We start from the raw sequence: 23,087 nt of genomic DNA on the forward strand, positions 1-23,087 counted from the left end.
ACCATTCACTTTCTCTTATTACAGGACGGGTAAAATAGATCATTATCTATGTTGCTTCCTAATGTACTCCGTCTTAATTTCTGTCTTAGTCACAATGATTCTGCTTTGTGACATCACAATTAGCTGTCACAGAAAGGAATATAAGATATTAAGCAGAATACTTTTGTTCAACTCCTGGTCCACTTAAACTAAGATTCTGCCAGTGAAACCTCAGCATGAATAGCAGAACATGGCATCCAGTTGTTATGCAACATTTGATAAATAAATTCAGTTAGAGGTTTAGCATTTATCTTCATGGAAACATGGATGAACCTATCTCATGTAAGTAAGATATGGGGCCTGAAAAAAAATGCATACAGTGGAATATTTTGTAAAAAGTAATGTCTTCCACATAAAGCTTATGATTTTTAGGAACTTATCCCAGCAGACAAATACAGAAATACACAAAGACAGAAATACATTTTGTTTGTGCCTGAATTACAAATAATTTTGTTTGTTTAGAATTTCTGAAAATGTGAGATTTTTCTTAACTCTTTTACTGAGTTTATTGATTTACTGAGGCAGCAAGGAAAAGTATTAGACTTTTTATCGTGGTAGAGGGTTAGCATGAACTGCATCACCTCATTTTGCAAGCTTGTCAAACTATGTTTAATCATTATTTCAAATGGAAAACAATAATGTAAAATATGATACACTAATTAGCACCTGTCTCAGAAATGCAGCAAGAGAAAAAAAGAAAAAAAATCAAAGGAACATATAAGACAGCAAGCTGACACTGTAACTATTTTTAATATGTTTCTGGCTTCATATGTTAATATTGCTCATTTATCACAGAAAAGTAGCATGTATGCTGATCCAGCACTGTAAATTTTTGCAAAGGCACAATAACCAGCTCCTAATGGCTTTGAATGCTATTAGTGCATTGTGGTGAGAATAAATGTATCAATGAGCTTTTAATGACACTAAATGGGATACTTCTGTACATCAGCAAGGACAGTCACAACCAGAATACATTGTGTTTTACTAATAAAAGAACAACCACGTTTTTTTCTCCATCCAGATGATCCCCTTCTGACCTGAAGTGCACTGTAGGTGATAGCTTTGTGACAAAAATAGAAAGACATTCTGTCAGTCCTAAAAGAATACTCCCTAAAAGGCATTACTTTCTTCCTCTAGAGTTAGAAGATTACTTTGGACTCTCACACAGCCCCAAACAAATAGCCGACATCTAAAAAATGCATCGTAACAAAAAACTTTAAACTCCCTGCCTAATGGACAACGGGCATATCAGGAGGTCAATCTTTACTTACTTGCACTGGGGTTTTTAAAATAAGTCCCTTTCCATTTCCCTTTTTTCATTGTCTCCTATCACTTATTATCTTATTTTAACGTTTTTAACTACAGAGCATTTGTCGAACACTAGAAGTATTTGACAGCTTACCCTTTAAAAAATGGAAGAAAAGAAAACTGAACTATATTTCTGCAGGAACTGATACTGTACAGCAGCAAGCAGGCATAAAGCTTATGATAATACCGCAAGAGCTGGTGAGAGGCACTTCACTCAACGAGGAAAATCCAGACTCATTTTATTGTCCAGCATTACTTTACTGAATTCCTATATTTTATTTTTAGCACAGAATTAAAAGTCACCCTTACGATTTCTTCCCAGTGTAGCAGAGGAATTCAGTGAATGATGGGGTATCACCAGGAAAGAGCATTCATATAGCAGAGCAAGAGCTGATCATTCCAGGAAGTTTAGATGTCATAATCCGAATGAAAAGTAGCAGCAAGGCTGTTAACTTTTAGGGGTGTATATTGAGAATACTGTGCATTACTTAAGTGGAAGTTAAAAATTACATGCAAAGTAGAAAATGAAGCAAAATACAGTTTGTAAATTACGAGATTTGTATTGAATATGCAATAATTTATTCCCATTTAGCAGTCAGTAATAAAGAGACCAGACATAGAAACTCATAGCTAAACGTCTGATTTGCAAGCTGCAGTCTTCAGATGCAGTTGTTCCTAATTAAATCTGGGTAAACAGAGTAAGACTTGTTCCTGCTTAGTTTAAATCACTTGAAAAAAGTAAAATAAAAACAAAACCCAAAAACTAGATTCCCCTTGACATAGTTGTTCTCGACCAATGATTCCTGTTTTATCCTGCACTCTTCATCATGGAGGTACAAGTGTGTCCTGGCTAGAAGCTTTCTGCTGCTCAGTGTAGAAGGGTATTTCCTTGATCTCAACCTAAGTTTTGCCTATAGGGAGACTCCAATTACACAGACATTCGAATGCAAGTCCTGTGTTCCCTGATGTGCCAAATGCAAGGAACTGTGAAAGAGCCAGACCTCATGTCCTCAATGTTCTCTCCCAAATCTGGCCATGGAGGGTATTTTACACAAGCAGGCTGTAGCAAGATTTCACTCCAAAAGGACCTCAACAAATATTCACATGGGAGAGAGACAACAGTCCATGCTTACAGTCTGCTTGGTGAATTCTGCAGCAAATATACTCAGTCTTCAAGAAAAAGGATGTCTTTGCTATTCATCAGCCATGAAATTGCAGGTCTTTACCTAAGGATTTTCCAAGCCCCAAGTGGCTTTCCTTCTCCCTGTTCCTCATCAGTGGTAACAGCCCTTCCACAAATTTATTGAAGTCCTTGATCACACCTATGCACCACATACACATTCTCCCATGCTTTGGAACACTTTGCCTCTGATGGTTTTATACAGGTAAAAACTATTCAAAGTCATTATGATTATGCTGTCATATTTTCCTAAGAATTCCTGTCACTGGTGTATGAGATGAACTAGGAGCTTCGGCTTATTCTTTCAAGAGTCAGAACTAAAGCATGTTAAAAAAACAACAAAACAATATAAGAATCCCAAACTGATCTGACTAAATATGAAACAAGAACTCCGCAGTTGTCTTAACCAAGGGCTTTAACATGAGCTTCAGAAAAACAGTTTGAAATTCCTTTTTTTTTTTTTTTTTTTTTGGTAAAAATAAAAATCTTAATCCTAAAGCAATTGATATTCTCTTAAATTTCAATTCTAAGTTTCACATGGGGTTTTTCTTTCTGAATGACCATCTAAAATCTAGCTTGAGGAAAAAATGGCTTCTAGTCCTTGCAGTAGTTTAAATATGTTTGAAAAGGTAACCCAACTACTTTTCAGAGACAGAACAGATACAGACACAGAGATTAAAGAATAATGATGATTTAGGACATTCCTGATTTTGTGAAGACCCAATTAATTACACACAAAAAATCCCAAAGAGTAAATTCTCAGATTCAGAACTCTTCTTCTTCTATTGAACTCATCTTTTAATTTCCAGTTTTTCAGGTGCCTTGGGTTGGTGGTGAAAAAAAAGAGACATTCCAACTTGTTTAATGAGAAGCACAGACCTCACAATTGCCTTAGGTCTAGATCATAAATTAAAATTGCATCTTTTTTTCTGAAGTCATCTTACATATTTCCAGGCTTTCTTGCCATGAGGATGAAACACAGTGAAGCCTTCCATATGCATAGTACAAAAACCTAACATTTGTCATGCCTTCTGTCATTTGAGGAGAAAAAGAAGCAGAATGAAGCAGGTAAGAGAAAGAACACATATTATTTTCCTCCACTAAATAAGAGTACGGTGGCACTTACAAATGAGCCTTTTTTATATATTATTATTTATGAAAGGCACTCCCAACAACACTTAACATGGATATTTGATCTATTGAAATGGTTATTTTTGTGTGTGTGAAAGGCACTTTGAAAACTGCTATTTAAAAAATACAAGTCAGAAGCAGGAAACAGGCCTTAGCTCACATGAAAGACAATCTCCCAGTCTTCAAGGGGACAAGGGCAGGCCTCACCTTTATTCTCATGCATTTGCATTATTGACTTTATGAAACAAAGGCAAAGCCCTAAGTAAAGAACTTGTTGTGCAAACCAAAGATGCCTGTGTGATCCTGTGTCATTAGCAATGGCAGCTCCCAGCCACACACCACATGCTGGCTGAGACACTGGCTATTTGCACAGCATTTAGATACCACTTTGCTGTGGTATGCAAACCATTAAGTGACAGGTCTACCACAGTGATGAAAACTGCTTTACACTCATATTCACTTGCATACACTGCCTGGCAAACTGAAGTACAGGGCCAAAGCTCAGCTTCATGCCCTCAGATTGCCTCTCCTCCCATGTCCACAGTCCTCTTAAACATACCTTCCCTTTTCCTCTCCTCGAGGATATATCCCCAGGCTTCAGTTTGACAGCAGGTGCTTTCAGCAGTTCAATGGTTTGTGTGGGTGAAGTAAATTATATATTATAAACCAACCAAAATTAATTTAAACAACCAACCAAAAAAATGCAACAAAAAGTCAACTACATAGCCTTAACAGTATACAAAACAATAAAGCAGTACATTTAAATGAGACATTTTTTTATTCATATGGCAAATTCCGTTTGTAGTAAAATCACATATTTCATTTCTGGTAGGTTATTTACAGTATTTCTGATCTGCCCAACAAAATGGTACATGGTTTAACAGTTCTCTTTGAGGTGATTATTAGTCATATAATTCGCTTTCCTACTGATCAGGGAAGATGAGTAAGTACTAAATATTCTGTCTTCGCGTACAATTGATTTTTTTTTTTGCTTTTTTTCCCAATATTATTTTCTCTAACACAGTTTTGCTGGCTAGTCTTTATTAGTATAAATCATCTGCAGCTGTGCTAGAGATTTCACACTACAGCTTCAAAGACCTTTTCTAGAAACTCCAAAGAAGAAATAAATTTTTCATACCTAATTTCATTCTTCCCTTCCCCACTGATGTAACTGTCAAAGAAAATCACAGCTATGCTGACAACACAATACAGAATGAACTTGGATCCATACAGACTATTTCTGCAGAGGCCCAGAGTCCAGAGGTGAAAATTATCTATTATTCTAAACAACAGAACTGTCAAAAAAAATATCTGTTGCTGAAGACCTCATCCCTTACAGATGAGATTAATCAAGAGCGACACCAACCTAGCTCCAAACAAGAGCATCAGATTCTCCTGGTACCTGCCAGGTTCCTTCCATGAGAACAGCCAGATATGGCAACAATGTCACCAGCAGCCAAGCTGTTGGTACTGCCAGAGTTATTCTTGCCTTCAGATGGCAAAGAAAGACACCACCAGCCACCTCCTCACACCCCCGCTAGCTGTGTCACTACCCCCTTAATGAATCTTCTGCTGACATTTATTCCAAAGCATATTTTCTTTTGTTCTGTCTGGTTTAAAGGAACAAAAAACACAACACACAAACAGGAAAGGACATTAAACCAAACATTTTCAATTTACGTTATTTTTGGATCACTTCCTCAGCAACCTGCCCATGGAAAACTAGCATTTTGCAAACTTTCAACTAAAATAGGAACAATATGCAACACCAAGATGAAATGAATCAATCTGCCCATGGCTTAATTCACAAAGGCAAATTTCTCTTTCACAGTCTCATCACAGAAATGGTAAATAAGCTTCAGTTCTTCAGTATTCATTTCTGCTTGAGGAGAGGGCAGAATTGGGTCAGTCTGCTGGCTTTTGGGGAACATTCTACATTTTTCATAGAACCAAGCTTGACAAAAGCACAGACTATCAAAACTGAGTCAGAAATGAATCAATTTACAGAAGTGTAGTAAAATAAAAATGTGACTCAACCTAGTTAATTGATTAAATAACTTAAAGAAGAAATGGGTCTTTGTAAAGTCTTAAATAAAAATTATTTGCTTGCCTAGCAGACTTAGGGCTTGTTAAAGGCCCACGAAGGTGCCTCATTGCTCCGATGTTCTCTGGCTCATTGCTCTTTCTCAACACTGTTCAGTAGCTGGCTATAATTCTGTATTTCAGAAAATTTCTTTTAAATTCAGGCAATTTCAGAATGACTGTAGAGTGGTCTGACTACAGGATTTGTGAGGGAGGGGGAAAAACCTGAGTTAATCTATCTGGACAAATTAATTCTACCAGACACCTCATTAAAATCAGTGGAAAGTAAAAGTAGCCTTTTAATCATCTGCGCTACATGACTGCACCATAATATGTTGCAGCCAATGCACAAATAACCACAAGCTAATGAAATACAGAGCTATATATCCAACAAAATCAATCACTGATTTCTTAAAATTTCATCCTGAAACCTTGTGAATTTATTTCTCTCATTTTTTTTCTTTCTGATGTGAATTAATGTCAACCAACTGCATCCAGAGAAATCTCTGGTTGCTAAGTGAATGTGTTACTACAGGAAACATGTTCACGTCTTTAACAGGTACAAACAAACACAACTGATGGGAAGAACACAATCAATATAATAGTTTCCAAAAATTCTGGGACTGTTTATCATAAGATCAGATCTGAGTGCTTTCAATTAGATGCAGATCTGTTCTGGTATTTCTCATCTTTGCCAGCAAGTCAGATAATTGCCTCCCAAGCACCTTCCAACGATCAGGCTTTCTCAGTTCAAGCATTAACTCATTCTTTGGAAAGAGAAATAAAAAACAAAAACAAAACAAACAAAATCAGAACAAAAACCAACCAACCAAAACACCACAAAAAAAAAAAAAATCCCTTGGCACTTTCCGTTCTTTTTCAGGACAGTTATGGGTTGCAGCCTGAACTGTGCAAACCATACCAAAATCATCATTTGACCATATTTTGAAAACCAATAGTTCAGAGTAATAGCTCTTTTTCTAGCTTTTTTGTTACGTTGCCGTGTTTTATATACAGTGGGCAAAAACCTGGTTGTGCAAATGTACAGCTTATGATTTTGATTAATAATGACTACTCATCCTGCATCTGCACTTTATTACCATAAGCCATTATGCTCATCTCTCATAAGGTAAGCATATGGGAGCCAGAATTACAGCTGATTTACAACAAAAAAACCCAAATCAACTACCTCTCACTTCACAGGCAAGGTACGTGCTTATGTGCTTCCTTGAGTCAGAACCACAGGATGCTGAGAAACACCACCATGCCTAAAAAAGAGCCATGGTGTGTCACCCCAGTTACAACAGATATTTGACACTGGCTTTCACAGAAGAGGAGTGCAGATGCTATATGTTCATAAAAGTCTGTTGAAGGTTTGGTAAGATTTCTGGATGAGATACACTGTGTAAATATGCAGTTACCATCAATATGCTTTTGTCTTAATCTTCCGGCAAAGTGGAGCCTATGAAAACTGTTAAACTTTCTGTAATAAAACCAATATTAGAATAATCATGTTTCACCATGACAAAGTATTAATGGAGACAAAGGAAGACCTTAACCACTGCTTGTACTAGGTCTTTCAAAATAAAAACTATACTCATGAAAGCAATAATTTTTTGCTTCTGTGATATATTTCTTTTCACAAAGGTAATGCTGCAAAATAAACACTATTCTTCATTGTGTTCTAAAAATGTCTGCTTTGAACTATTTAAACTATTTTAATTACTCACTTTTTCATCAGCATAAATAAAATTTGCTCATTGACCCATATATTTCTTATCTGAGTGAACCAAGCTACTTCTCCCAGATCATTTAGTGCAGGTTAGCCCAGCTTTGTGAGCAGCGTATAATGATATGCAAACTAAAACCATAACTATGCCAATTTAAGGTCAAAAAGGCCTATTTGTGGTTATTATGGAAATCAGTTTAAATACGAGGTGGCGAAACAATGTGTCTTTGCATACTGGCTCAGCAAAAAAACACAAACAACCTGCCAACATCTGCTTTTTGAAGTGTCAGATAACATTATTTCCAGGATGACATCAAGGGCCTTCATTGGCTATGCATAAGGTCAGTGAATATTAACTTCATTTACACTTGGCTGAGAATTGGCTGGTGCCAACAATAGAGGTTTAGATCCTCTGCTGAGCAGGGTTAAAAACTGACAGAAAGCTGCCATTGAGGAAGATGGATGATCATACTAGCTGACCCTATTCCTCCCCAAGTGTCACAGCTTCGGCCTCTTTTCTATCTCCACAACAAAAGACCCTCTCTGAGCTTCCCACTGGCCTTCAGCTTTACTGGTGCTAACAGGCCCAGACATTTTCATCGATTGGATTCTCTACCTCTTAAACACAAGAGCTTGCCCTCCCTGGCTAGCCCAACCTTGGCACAGATGTCTTTTTTTGTAATTGCTTCTCTGCTGTCTGTTGGGAAGGATGCAATCGGACAGGCGAACATCATGTCAACACAGAAAATGCTTCACCATTTATCTCAGTTTCCCAATGGCATTTTAAGGAAAGTGATATGCTGGCTGGGGGTGGGGGGGGGGGAGAAGGATGTTAACCCTTCAGTGGCTCAAAGTGTCAATAAATACAGAAAAAGAAGCTGCTGTAATGTTGCTGTAATAAAATTCTAGTTCATTTGTCCTTCACACAGTTCACAAACAATGAATCAGGTTTTCCAGTCAAACCATTTGAAATGCACATCTCTAAATCAGTTTAGTGCTGTTAGTGTGTATGCATCTATGTCAGATCCTCAAGGGGCTTTGCAGTCAAGTTCAAAGCATATATTTTATAAATAATAAGGCTTGACTAGTTAATAATGTAAACACCCATAGAATTTCCAGTCTATTTAAATCTGAGGTCACAAACTTAATAAAGATCACAAAAATGCATTAGGAGCTTAAATGGATTAGAACATATCTATTACAGAGAACGAAAACAATCAGACACCTTCTAACATTTGAATGGCAGAGTAACTGGAGAAAGGATATAAAGGAAACATAACAGAGCTGTATAGAACACTTTGGGATTGAAGAAAAGCAAAACTGATGGTCTTTTATCCTGTTTTTTGGTTTTTTTTCTTTAAACATCTGCTACTGCACATTACTGGCAAAAGAGTAATGGCTTTGACAAGCCACTTGTTTGATCCAATAAAGCAATTCCTGTCTTTCTGTATACACCATGGAAACACCCCACCTCCTGTCATAATTTCTGTATTTTCCCTGATTCTGGGCTGTGCTGCATGTGCTCTGTGCCAGACTGATTGTGCAAAGCCACCCTTAAAGGCATTATAGTGAGCCAGAGGACTGGTCTTTAACTGAGGTTCAATCACAACAGGATTATAAAAACCCTTGCTCTGCCTAACACAGGTTTATAGCCAGAAGTGAAGGAGCATGAATTAAATGACCCTATTAAAATCCCCAGAAGTGAAGGAGCGCGAATTAAATGACCCTATTAAAACCCATGGCCCAAGTTATCTAGTGGAGTCTGGCGCAATTCTACAGATGATCTGAAAAATATGCATATAAAAACAGATGGAAAGAAAAAAAAATGGGCAAGGGGGCACCAAAGCTGACTTCTTACAAAGCCATGGGCTTTGTAGTAAATTTTATGGCATAATGCTCACATATTAAAGTAGAAATGCCAGATAGAGGGGAGATCACAAAGGTGGGGGAAAATACTTAATCCAGCCTGGCAGGCCAGCCTATAAAGGTGAATGGAAGTATCAACCATCAAAACTACATCTCTGCCATGCAGCTGTGCGGCAGGATGCATCGAATTATTTGTTTTTCAATAACACTTGTAGTTACAGTTGAGGAAGAAGGGAAAGGAAGTGAGAAATCAGCAAGCAAAAAGGCAAATATTTTCTTCTGCTGAAGGAGAAGGGGGAAATGGCACCATTTTCAAACTAGCTGTGATTGAAAAGGGAGTTTACCTCAGTCATAAAAAACAGTAGAAAAGCAAACCCAGCCATAAACTCAAAAGATGTACTATGAAAAAACATGCATGATAGTAGCTGAAGTGATTTCTGAAAATATAGCAACACATATATTTCTTGAAATGAGATGTTTATTGCATACGGTCTACTGCAATATAAAGTAACACAATTGTGTGATTGCACACCTAGACTCATGATGACTTATTCTTTTTTTTTTTTTTTACTCTACTTGTAGGGAATATTGCCACAGTAATGAGTAAACCACACATTTTTCATATTTGTAGTCACTCCTATTAAACAAACTGCTTTTAGCAAGGCTGCAAGACTGGGCCCTTGCTCTTTGTGTTAACAACAGATGGTTATGACAAGGGTCCAATTCCTGTTTTTCTTACTCTCAAAAGTAGTCCCAAGGGACTAATTTTTTTATTATTATTATTTTTTGCTTTTTTTATGAATAAAGTGAGATTTTACCCAAGGGAAAATAAACAGTTTTGCAGCAAAAATGTTTGTGGTCCCCTTTTCCACTGGATAAAAGTAGGGAGCTCTGCCTCTTTGTTCCACCCTTCAAGCCCCAAGGGAAGGGTTAAGGAGCTCCAGTTGCAGGTATTTGGAAGGAAAAGGAAGAGGGAGAACTGGCATGTAAGTATGAAATGATGACAGCTCTCAACAGATTTCCCTAACATGCTTTAGAAACTGCTATCAGGGATAGAGATTGGCAAGGGAGCCCCAGCAGCACACTACTTCCATCTGGACTGTGTGGAACTAGAGAGTCTCCCAGACCAGAAAGCTATGAGGATTTTAAAGAGGAAACGACAGAAACATTTTTTAACCTACAGAGATGTATAAAATCAAGTGTTTTCCCCTCACTGATAAACACATGAAAAGGCCTTCAGTCTGAATATACTTTCCTTTTCCATCACCTTTTAGTTAACACTATCTCCTTTAGGCAACAAATCCAAGTCAATCATTAAATATTTGTAAGCATTGAAAATTAAAGAAAAAAATTAAGAAATAAATAGCTGTGAAGCATGTGCTTATCATACACTGAAGTTGACCACAGTTCACCTTCACAACAGAAAAGTATCATCTCTCTATATGGGTCATACTGTCCACAAACCTCCATAATGCATGTCTTTAGCTACTACTACAAGTACCACTCTTGTATGACCAGGTGGCCACCACAAGAAGCAGGAGGAACCACAAGAAGCAGGAGGAACTGAGCCACTCTTCCTATGGGGAATAAGCTACCCAGCTCAGGGCAAGTGGAATTTGTATGTGACACACAAAGTGATACACATTGTGTGATAAACAAATATGCACAAAATATCCTCCTTGAGAAAGAGGTGTAAGGGAACCACAAGCTGGGTCTTCATTTCACTGACTAAATTTACTACTGCCTCAAAGGACTATAGACAACTCACATGGAGTCAGTATGGAAAACTGGCAGATACTCAAAATTCACTTCTGAACAGACTGTAGAGACTGAAAGACTGAAAAGCCCATTCCATCTTTTCATTTCAGTGTAATAAAAATTAGCGCTTGGGGATTTTCTCCCTTCTAAAGAAGAAATTGCATTAGAATATATCTCCTAGGTAATTTATAGCATTTTAAAAAGTAGTATTCAAAAATAGTTTCAACCTGAATGTTTAAGCACCTTGTCCCCTCCCAGCTTGAAATAACACAATGACATTTCTCACATGTACCAGATCAAACTAGACTCTTCTTCACTGATGAACATAGCGCTAGGAAGCTAAGTTTTAACTTAAAAATCAAATTAGTGTACAACACATAGAAGGATGTCCTCCCTTTAGAAAGAAAGACAGTCTGAGCACAACATTACATGGAGCTGATTTGCAATGTTTTTATGTGTTCAGATGACCTGATCAGCCTGTTTGTGCATAGTCCCAGAACACGTCCATTAATCAATGTCAACATTCTTCCAAGCTCCACTTTGACTGGCAACTTTGACAGTCAGTTATCTCCTGAATGTTAATTAAAAATGAATACCCTTGTCACTACTTAAATACACAAAATGTCTTTAAACAGTGGAATTTAAAGAATGGGGTTTGTTCGGTGAGAATGGGGATTGTATTTTCATTTAGTCTTTGTATTAAGGAGAGACATAAAATTTATCATTTACAGCTTGCACATCATTTTTACTATCAATATATGTGCTTTACTTTCTAGAAATCACTCATCTCTACTTGTGTCATGCAGTTTTGAATTATGTTTCTGGATACATGACTTTTACAACAGCAGTACACAATACAGTGACTGTATAGCTCTACACATGACAGAAAATCTTTAAGATGAAAGATCAAATCTAGGCATGTCATTGTCTCCTTTGTCATACTCCTCCAGGAAAAAGTGTTTTTTGAAAATGTTATTTTTCTCCCTTGGTACTGGAATTAACTACTAGAAACTCCACTCACAAGACTTCTTTAATAATAGGCCAAACTGAGACTTACTTCAACTGACAAACTAAAGCAGCCAGACAAGTACACACATACTAAAAGCCAAAAAATCGCTCCTTTTAATCAGAAAATTAAGTGATAGGCAACTAATGATAAGCAAACAAAAGAGAGTCACTGAACACGGATTGAATATTCTATTGAATCTGCACTGGGACACATGATTTTCAACCCTGCTTATGAATTTAAGCACGATGCTTTTATGAGCAGCAGGCTGCAGATTAAATCTGGCTGAGACCACCATAGGTGAGATAATTAGGTGACAGTGTGGAGCCTTGGGATTTGCTAACAATTAAAACAATGTCCATTTCCTTTAGGCATGATTTGGAGAGACTTTATGAGTACTTTTGTTTTCTACTTAATGTCAGTAAAACTGTCCATATTTTGAAAGTTGTCCATCTGTCTGTATAAACATTTTATCCTTACACAATCACCACAAAGCAACATTACCATTAATACACTCAAGAAAGAAAATAATTAAAGTTCATTTTTACTGAAAAGCTGCTGGTATGAAAAAAATCTTTTCAATAACTTGGACAAAAATGAAATGAAGAATTACCTAATTTATTTGCAAATTTGTGCAAATAAATTATCAGAAAAAATATGCTGACATTTTGGAACATGAGAAATCAAACATCCAATATTCAGTGTTTGATTCCAGCTAAGATACTGTATCATAGGCCTGACCCAACATAATTAGATCAAATAAGAATACTTCAATAGGATTCCAATCACATTCCAAAATTCTCTATGCAGCAATTAAAAAATAAGTAGCAAATATAATCTTAAAAAAAACTGTTTCATATAATCTTTTTTCTAATTACATTTTCTTTAATTTTTTAAGACATCAAACAAAAGTATACTGTAACAGAAACAAGAAAAAAGTTCAATACATCTGCATTTTCTTTGACATTAAAAAAAAAAAATCTCCTGTATAAACAATGAAAAATCAATGCAATGTTTTCTCCAATTCTATAATTCACCTAAGAAATATAAACCCACATATACCTATAGTGCAAACAAAATTAATCAGGATAAAAATATGGTAACAGTTTGAAACACAAGAGATCAAACATCCAAGACTAAATGAAATCATTTCCCCACGGAGAGGGTGATCACGCATTGGAATGGGAAGTGTCCCTGCCCAGGAAAGTGGTGGAGCCACTATCCCTGGAGATGTTTAAGGAAAGGCTGGATGTGGCACTTAGTGCCATAGTCTGGCCGATATGTCAGTGTTAGGTCATAGGCTGGACTTGCTGATCTCAGAGGTCTTTTCCAGCCTCAATAATTCTGTGACTCTGTAATGTTTTATACTATCACAGAATCATAGAAATGGCTAGGGTTTGAGAGGACCAGAAAGATCATCTTGTTCCAATCTCCTCCCATGGGCAGGAACACCTCCCACTAGGTCAGGCTGCTCAAGGCTCCATCTAACCTTGAACATTTCCTGCAAGGGGGCAGCCACAACTTCCCTTGGCAACCTGTTCCAGACCCTCAACACCCAAGAAAGAATTTTTGCATAAAGCCTCTCCCAAATGTCCCCTCTTCAAGTTTGAAACCATTGTCCCTTGTCCCCTCGCTACATACCTGTGCAAAAAGCCCTACTCCAGCTTTCATCTAGCTCCCCTTCAGATATTAGAAAACTGCATTAAGGTCACCTCCAAGCCTTCCGTTCTCTAGGCTGAACACCAACTTTCTCAGGCTGTCTTCATGGATGCTCCTGCCCTCTCATCATTTTTGTGGCTCTCCTTTGGACATGTTCCACCCATAGACCCACAGACACATCATATATATATGTGTATGTATTGTATATGTATATATATAAAAGAAAGCTCAGAAGCTAAGAGACTGAAACCCCTCACTCCCGAAGAATGGTTTTAACTGCTAGACTGTGGGAAGAACAAGTTTCAGCAGGGGCCAGTAAAACCTTTTAAGACTGGCTGCATGCTAGTTAATTGGCATGACTTGCTTGTAGCAAGAGATCCAACTTCACATTCTCCTCAGCAAGAAAAATAATTGACCTAAGTCTGGAAAACTTAAGTTGAATGAGATCATGTATATGTGATTAGTGATCACAGCAACATGTCCCACTCAGACCATGTTCCACAGACAAAGTTTTGAACATGTAATTTGTTCCAGCACCAACAGAGCTGGGCTGTTTGGCACACAAACTGCCAAACTTTTAGGAAGACAATAAACTTTACTCATAGAATCTCAACTGTCAACTTTCTTCAAGCATTTTCATGGTAGCTAAGCAAGAACTCAAAGATTTTAAATTAGAGTTTAAATGAGATTCTTAACACCAACTATGTCCCTCTGTGGACACAAATATATTTATTCAAACAGGCAACACTTAGCCATTCATGAAATGTTTTGTTTGTTCTGAAAAGTTATCTATACAAAAGTTCAATGTAAAAAAAAAACCAACAAAAAAATCATTCAGGAAGTTCAAAAGAAACTATATTTATTTATTAGTATAAATAAACACTAGCTAACAATCTGAGAAACTGAGGGATTTGGGAAGTTGGAGGCCACAGGCAGTATTAGCTTTTCAGGTGGAGTGGCTCAGGTAATTAATCCAAGCTCCAGACAACTCCTGATTTTTAAACTGATTCTCAGAAATGGATGGAGAACTCAGACATTTTTCCTCTCTTCTACACAGGGGGTCAGAAAAATATGCACAAGTTCACTATGTCATAAGACTAGAAAAAAATAATATGCATAGTCGTTTCAGGAAAATAAGTTCTATTAAGGGCAAGGGGTAATAGGATGTTACTTTCATCAAGTTAACAGGATTGCCATTAAATTCCAGGGATGATGCCCTAGCCCATAGTCCTAAAGACAGTTTTCTGTGTTAGCCATTGCTTCCTTAAATAGTTGTAATTTGTTTACTGAGAAGGAGGAGCCCCATTTTTACACTTTCTACAGCAGGTTTAGTTATGGTAAAACATCGTATCAGAATTTTTTTATTCAAAGCAAAAACAAAACAGTAGCCAACAAGCAAGGCAGACTTGCACTAGCTTCTCAAAATTTAACCTCTAACTTATTTTACAGTTAGAGCAAGAAATGACCCCTGCATTTACGTATAAGAAATGTATTGCAAAATAACAGTAATTATAATTCTTAATCCTGTGCTTTCTTTTTACCCATAACTCACACAAAGGGGGTATGTCAGGTGTCAGAAAATGCTAATAATTTTATTGCAAAAATACTTGATCCGACTGCAGGAGAACTGTATCTTGTCAAGAATCACATGTAACCAAACCACAGAAATTAAGAAATTAAAGTATCAATTTACTTTGGGTAAAAACCTAATGTTTCTTACAGATGTGAGCAACTGTATCCTTCCTAGGATAGGCAGCTGGGCCACCAAGCTAAATAAAGTTATACAGGTACATGCATTGACAGGATCAAAACTCTAAAGTATAATAATTCAGCCCACTTCTTATCTCACACGTTTATTCTTGGTTGTCTTTGCTACTCTGAATTATACTTAAAAATTAGCTTAATATAAGCAAAATTCCCTAAAGATGCTTATAGCATCCTAGATATTTTCTCTTAAAAAGAAAGTAGCTTCTTCATGGAAAAAAAATACAAATAAGGAAAAAAGTATTAAATACTGAACACTCCATCATGCTTGCAGTGTTGTATTTATCTGTGAGACTTGATGAAGTTGGAAACAGCCACTAATGGAAAAGTACACAAGAATGCATTCTCCTTCACCCAAGAGACCAGACATAATGCTGATGGGTCTGAGAACAAGAAATGTAGTATGAGATTCCCATGGAAAAGAAACTAAGATTGTACTCATTTTTATATAAAACCTATTTTTCACTAATAGTAGGGACAAGAGAATTCACTGTGACAGATAAAGGCAACAGAAAGATTATGAAGTGCACAAGCATAAAAGCTTCTCTAAGTAGAGAGATGACTGTACATCAAAAATGCCATATTTATTTGCTATTGCTGCTGTTTTCTCAATAATGCAAGATTATGGAAGAAATTAGATGTACCATCCTGCAAAGGGAAGTTAATTTTCATTAAATGAAAGAGGGGTAATGCTGAATTTAACTTTGTTTGGTTTAGGTTTGTTTTTTTTATTTATTATTTTTCTGCTTGATGCCACAATATTCTACAAAGGTTTGAAGTAAAAAACTTTTACATATTTTTCCCATGATTTGAACTCTATCTGGCCTTTAATAAATACCCTAAACATACTTTTCTAATTCTATCAAGGAAACTCCTTACAAATTCTTTTATTCTTAACTTGGTTACAACTTTAAGTTTTTATTAACAGAGAAGTATTTGTAATATTTCTAAGGAGGGAGGGGAATAACAAAATCATGAGGTAAGCAAAGTATATGTAATGAGTACACTTCATTCATGTTGTTTTGTAGATATTAATTTGAAAATGTTTGTTTTCAATTTCAAAAGTGTTAATCCACAAGCTCTGTACAGCATATTGTTTTTAATGACTAAATTAGCACTTCAGACAGAGCTTACACAGTACAGGGAAAAGACAAAGATTAACATGGGGAAGTCAAGAAGCAACAACTAATTTTTATGCTGTAGTTCAAGTGGTAATAAGCTTGTTATTAAATGAACATCCACATATAGAGAAAACTGTCTCCACAGATTCCCAAGTAAAGACAGCAAGATATTCTTACAGATTTAGTACTGCTTAATAGATATGGATTGCTGGGAGTATGGAGGGCAAATATTTGAATGATAAAAGAGGAAGTTTGGGATGCAGCAGTATTCAAAACCTAACATTTTGCTCGAAGTATCTTAATTTTCTTTCTATATCAGTTCCAAACATGGATCTCTCTGTATGGCTGTCACACTTCTCAAATAAAAACCTCCATTTTACAGCTTTATTTAAGGCTCTTGTTTTCAGAGAACAATTTATATTTTGAACCAGACTGAACTGCATTTCACCATGCATATTGTAGATGGTCAAAGTAGATTAAACACTTGAAACGTTCCTCTCTTTTCTATAATAATTTCTTCCACTAAATGATCTCTACTTTTATTTCTCTGTAACCTACTAACTCATTTTTTCAGTTCCTGGAACCTTGTTTTCTGGCTGGAAGGTGGCTGTTTCTTGTTATGTTATATTTTGTTTTGTTTTTTCTTAAAAGGATAACAGTCATATTTAATGGAATGGATGTACACTTGAGATTCCCCTAACAAGAATTAAGTGTCACTTTCCCATTTGTCCTCAGAAATGAAAGAACATTTGAGTGTATCTTTAGCAGCTTAATTCACAGAGCTTAACAGAAACCATGGAAAATCTAGGAAAACCTTTTATACTTAGAAAATTATACAAAGATATTACATGCCTTTTGCACCTTTCATAGAAAATTCCTGAACAGAAAAGTTTGTTTCAGAAGCAAGATGCACAGTTTTGGGCAAAAGACTTCACATGATGAGATTCCATTTCTAAATACCAACTAAAGCTTCATTTAGAATAAGCAGAAGATAGACTTTATGGCTAAGGAGTTAACAGCCCAGCTGTTGAGCAACTGTAGCTAATTCAGCAGTGGCATCCCAGACCCGTAAAAAGACAGCTTTAGCACTTCCTCTGTAACTAAAGGAGAAATTACTAGGATCCTGTTAGTTTTCATTGCTGGCTTTGTTTTGATTTCAAAATCTGTGCGCAGCAGTGAATCTGGAAAAAAAAAAAAAAAAGGAAAATAAAAAAACCAAAACCCACAAACAAAAAAATAAACAAAAAAAAAAACCTAACCAAACAAATGTCATTTAAGGAAGCAATATTCAGCAATGTTCTAGCAAAGTGAAAAATTAAAATTCCTGAAGATAACAGAATCTGGGAAGAGGAATGGGGTGGCAGTAAGAGCAGAGGGAAGAAGAGAGTCTGGGAAAGTGAAAGAACTCTATATTCAACTATATCATCCAACAGTATCAGTTCTAGGATCTGGGCTCCCAACTGCCCACCTGCATGTGTTATTTTAGTCTTGTCAGCTCCACTGAGAAAAACAGCTGGTTCACTGGTAACTAAACATGTCATTAGCTCTGCAGTTAATTCATTTTAGGGATCATTCTGGTGGCATTATGGATGAGAACTACCTGATTTCAACAGCTCAACCAGATCACTTCAACTTAGTTTTACCTCACTTCTCAAATACTTTTATGTCACACTTGAGAGAGGATTCTGATATCACCAAATCTGTAATAGATTTTGGACTATAGTCACACTAATCAAACTAATTCAGACACTTTGGACAAAGGAACACTACAAAAAAAAAATAATTGTAACTTTGTTTCAAAAGGCAGCACAGAGTTGTTCACAGACTGTGAACAAATGCTATGAAGCAGTCTCTTCAGGAGATAGTTTGCCCTGGCCACTAAGAACACAAGCCATTTTGTACAATTTAATTTGGAAACAACTCTTTAAAGAGGATATGTTTCACAGTAGACATAGCTCCTTTCTCCTGCTCTTCTCTGTTACACCTCCCAAAGCCTGAAGAATATGAACAAAGTAGGTCAAAGAAACCCAATGAGCTAGAGAGATTGACAGGTTTGGGAAAGTGATCTTCTTCATGATCACTAGATCATTCTGAAAGAAAGATATATCAAGAAAACATATCTTTCTACCACATCTCTCTGACAGAAGGGCAGTCAGAAGACTCCAGGATGAAAGACAGCCAGGACAAACAGCTTTCTAGAAACTCCAAAGGAGTCTGGAAGCAGAAACCACAGCTCTGCATTTCATGCCAGAAAGTCCTTCAGTATTCTTGACCACCTAGCTAGAAGGTCTTACGGTCTCTTAAAACTATCTAGTACATTTTTCTGAACACTGCTACGATCCTTTGGAAAGATATTTACATGATTTATTTATTTATTTTAAATCCAATATTTCCTAGGTAGCTATATCTGGGACTCAATATCAGATCATATGGCCTTTCTTTAAAAAGGAAGAGATAAATTATTTAATATTTTAGGGGACAAAAAGGAAAGGAGGAAGACACTCTCCTGTTGAACTTTCACTGCCTTGAGAGAAAACTACAGGACTCAGATATCCTCATTCTCTGAGCTGGTTCAATTTGCTGAGAATAATTACATTCTCTTCCCTAGAGTAATTTCAGAGGCAAATGAAAGACAGATAACTCTTCTTCAAAAAAGAAAATCTTTAGACTCTTACTGATAAAAATGCCATTGAGAAAGTTTTTTACCATTTCTCCCCTTCTTCACAATGCAAAACATTTTCAAGTTGAAAATGCAGAAATGTCAACATAGCTGCAAGTCACCCACTACCCGAGTAAACTCTATACCCAGTTCACAATATGTGCACCTTGAGCTTTTTAGAAGCATGATACCACTTTTCAAATGACAATTTATTCTTCTTCCTCCTTTGTTCATTGCTCACTACTAGTAAACTTGCAGCTCATCAGCCCCTAATACTAAAAAAACAAATCAAACAAACAAACAAACAATAAATAAATAAATAAAAAACCCACGATCACTCATACTTTACCACAAATGTGGTAAGAATAAGGCCAGTTTAGTTTCTGGTTCTGTTATCACATAATATTTCAGAAAGTCATGAGATATAAGTTTGTCCCAAGAACAGAAAAAACAAACAAACAAAAAAAAACCACAAAAAACAAACAAAAATCCAAACAAAAAAACAAAAAACAAAACAAAACAAACAAAACAAAAAACAAAAAAACAAAACAAAACAAAAAAAAGAGAGAAGGAACAGATGACACTTGAAGTCTGGCACAGTATATAACACATGACAAAGTTTGGAAAGAAAAGCCTGTATCTCCCTTTTTTCCACACCAAGACAAATTGTACAAATAACTATAATCCTTTCCCTATTTTGGGACCAATAAAACAACTGTTAATGCACATGGCACTATAAAATATTTAACAGTAAAATGCACCCATTTGGCTTTCCCTAGAAATCTGAATTTTTTGACTTTGTGCCAAATCATCTATTTAATTTCTCAGTTCAGTCACATTAAGGGATGCTTCCTACCTTCTGAAATATCATTCTACTGCTCCAATTGAATAGACGTAATTTGCTTCCTCTCCACCTCCAACTAACTTGAAACAGATGGAAAATACATTACACTACGTGTTCTAAAATAATTATTTGTGTTTCAAATACCAATCACTGATCACAGTGTGGTCCTTACATACACAGCATATTGACTGGACTCCACAGTGAGAAAAAAAATATCAGAGTTAGACCTATTGGAAGCCCACTACAGTCAGTGAGAATTTTAATGTGTTGTTGTGGTTGGGTTTGGGTTTTTGTCAGAAGAGATGCAATGTGCAGTATTGGAAGAACTGAGTATTTCCATGTACCAGTCTCGTATGATTACTCAATACCTTCCCAGGCAGTCCTTCAAAATGTACAACTTCCCCACCTAAGTCTAGTGCCACATACCAGCAGACATGCAATCAGCACTGAATCTGCCATTCAGAGTTCAAAGGTTTATCTAGTTTTCTCATGGATTTTTTTTCACCCAGCTTTAAGATTTTCTTTAACTGACAATTATGTGCTCTCTGGAATTTGCCTCTCTTATGTATGCATTATCATGGCAGATCATTGAGGTGGCACGGACTTCTTGGCACACCTATAGTGAGAAGTTACCAGTGTGCAACCAACCAAAACACATTAATTCAGCTTAGAAGATCCAGCACTGAAGAGGAAACACACTTGGGAGCTCAGTTTCCAGGTTGTGTGTTACACCATTTGTGAATGCTTTCTTCCTCATCCTTCCTAGCACTACTACTCACATTCATGCAACAATAACAAAAAAAAAAAAAAATAATCTTCCAGAAGCACATCCAATGCATAGTTGTGTATAAATCAAAAGTCAGCTGTTTTAGTATCTGAACTCAATACCACAGAAGAGAGAAGCTGTATGCAAAAGGCACACATTCTTCAATCACAGCCAGCCAGTCAAGCCAATGTAACACAAATCAAAATCCCCAGTGTGTTACCAGCTGAAGCACTCTTTGGAACTACAATGTGGCCATCTACTCCTACCTTTGCTACAACACAGCCAAGGAAGGTATTATTCTGCATCTTTAAAGGACCTTCCTAGTGTGTTGATTCAGCTGAGCTATAGCAAGTGTGAGAGTAGAATCACAGGCTTCTCTGCCCATCCTGACAGAGCACAATGAATTCTGCTATGAGCAGTCCCAAAGAAGTCACACAGTGTGCCAGGTACAAAGTATTTGCAGAAGCGAGCCCTCAGACAGGGCTATAAAAGCTCTGGGTTAAGGATGCACACGCCAGCTTGCTTCTGCTTGATCTGTTACACAGCTTGACAGTAGCAGATACCCGGTTGCATTAGTGTCAATGTTCAGATAAGTTTCTCTCAATATCTGTCACAAAAAACAGACGCTGTATCAGTGTGCCAGCTGTATTATCGGTCACTACATAGTTGATCATACTTAATAACATCCCCCAGCACAGACATGGCTAACAACTATCACAGACAGCAATTACTATTGCCTGCCACATTCACCCAGATCGTTCTGACCGGCAGCTGCCAGCAGCACGCTTCTGGAGAGTGCCTGCCTGCCTCCCACCTTTTCCCCTCTCAAAAATGTTAACTTGCTTCAATATGGAGCCAAAGTTTATTTTGAAACTCTTGAACAGGATCACTGAAAAAGAGGAAAAATACATGAGGAGAAATAAATGATCCTCTGGACTGTTTCCAGAGTAGTGCGTTCTCTTAGTGATTGCTTTGGAAGCAAGCCAAAAAATGGGAAGCATTCTTGCAAATGAGCATGCCACTATACTAGAGTACAAGTTAGCATTTAATTCTTTTGTCAACATCAGCATGGTTAGAAATTAAGAAGCCTGTTTAATAAACAGGTTACTTGAATTCCAGTTACCAAACAACACTTGCTTCTCTGTCCATCCCGCTGCTCACTGACTCAGCTCCTGTCCCCCACCCACTTCCCAACACACACTACTTTCTTCTTTGGATACTCTCTCTACTTTATTGGAAGTTTAAAAAAAATTAGTATATTAATTAAATCAACCATAGCTAGGTGTGTAATCAAAAGCAAGTTAACTAAGGAGAGGAGAAAAGTCAGCTGCTCCAAAAGAAACATTCAAAAACCTAAAAACAGACTTCTGTGGGACCCAGTGCTTAATATTTTTAACAGAGCTTTAATTTGACCTATTAAATGCTTTTGTGGGGGCAGTTATTCATATTAGAGTTACTCCTGATGAAATCACCCTCTGCAGCATATGAGCTCTCATTCCTTCCCAACAGAACAATGAAAGATTTGTGCAAGGCTACAAAGGCATCAGATCAACTCCACTCTCTTCACTTTGTACCAAATTTCCTCATGAAAACACATCAAGAACACAATCTGCTTTTTTTCTGAGGACAAATTATTAATAATGAGATATATTAATTTTTCTTTTAGGATACTCAATGTTCTGTAGGGGATTTTGAAATCCTCACAAAGACTTCTCAGACTCAGTGAATGCTGCCAGCTTTGTTTTTGAGATTCTGTAGGTTTCTCCTCTTCACAGATTTGTGGGATTTTTTTTTCACTCTTTGATAACATTTTTTACCAGCAAATGTCTGCCTATCTTACAGGAAAAATATGGTGATACATAACTCCTTGAGTCATCTTATGACAAAAATTAATAAACCTTGTAAAAATACCTGTCTTCAAACAAACTGCCTGTTCCCTTAACTTGACTGTAAGCAAATACAATGAAATACCCTTTCTCACACTAAAAAGAAGCATCTTCCACGTGTAGCCTCAGTGACAGCAAAGCTAAGGGTAAGTATTACTCCACAGAGATGGATAACTGAACCAGTCCGGGCCAGAAAGTATAACTCAGTAGTCCCTGACTTGCTAGTATTTTAAACTAATCACGATGATTCCATGGCAAGCCAGAAATTTAGAATTAGTTTTATGCAAAA

The 23,087-nt window shown here is 36.7% G+C and overlaps 1 protein-coding gene across 4 annotated transcripts in view; it reads right to left on the reverse strand.

The window, feature by feature from the left end:
* The window catches only part of EPHA7 (EPH receptor A7), a 161,315-nt gene that overhangs the window by 127,885 nt on the left and 10,343 nt on the right, over positions 1–23,087 (reverse strand). The gene's annotated exons all lie outside the window — the stretch shown is intronic.

This window comes from Calypte anna, chromosome 3, assembly GCF_003957555.1.
Source record: "Calypte anna isolate BGI_N300 chromosome 3, bCalAnn1_v1.p, whole genome shotgun sequence".
In the NCBI taxonomy this organism is placed as follows: domain Eukaryota; kingdom Metazoa; phylum Chordata; class Aves; order Apodiformes; family Trochilidae; genus Calypte; species Calypte anna.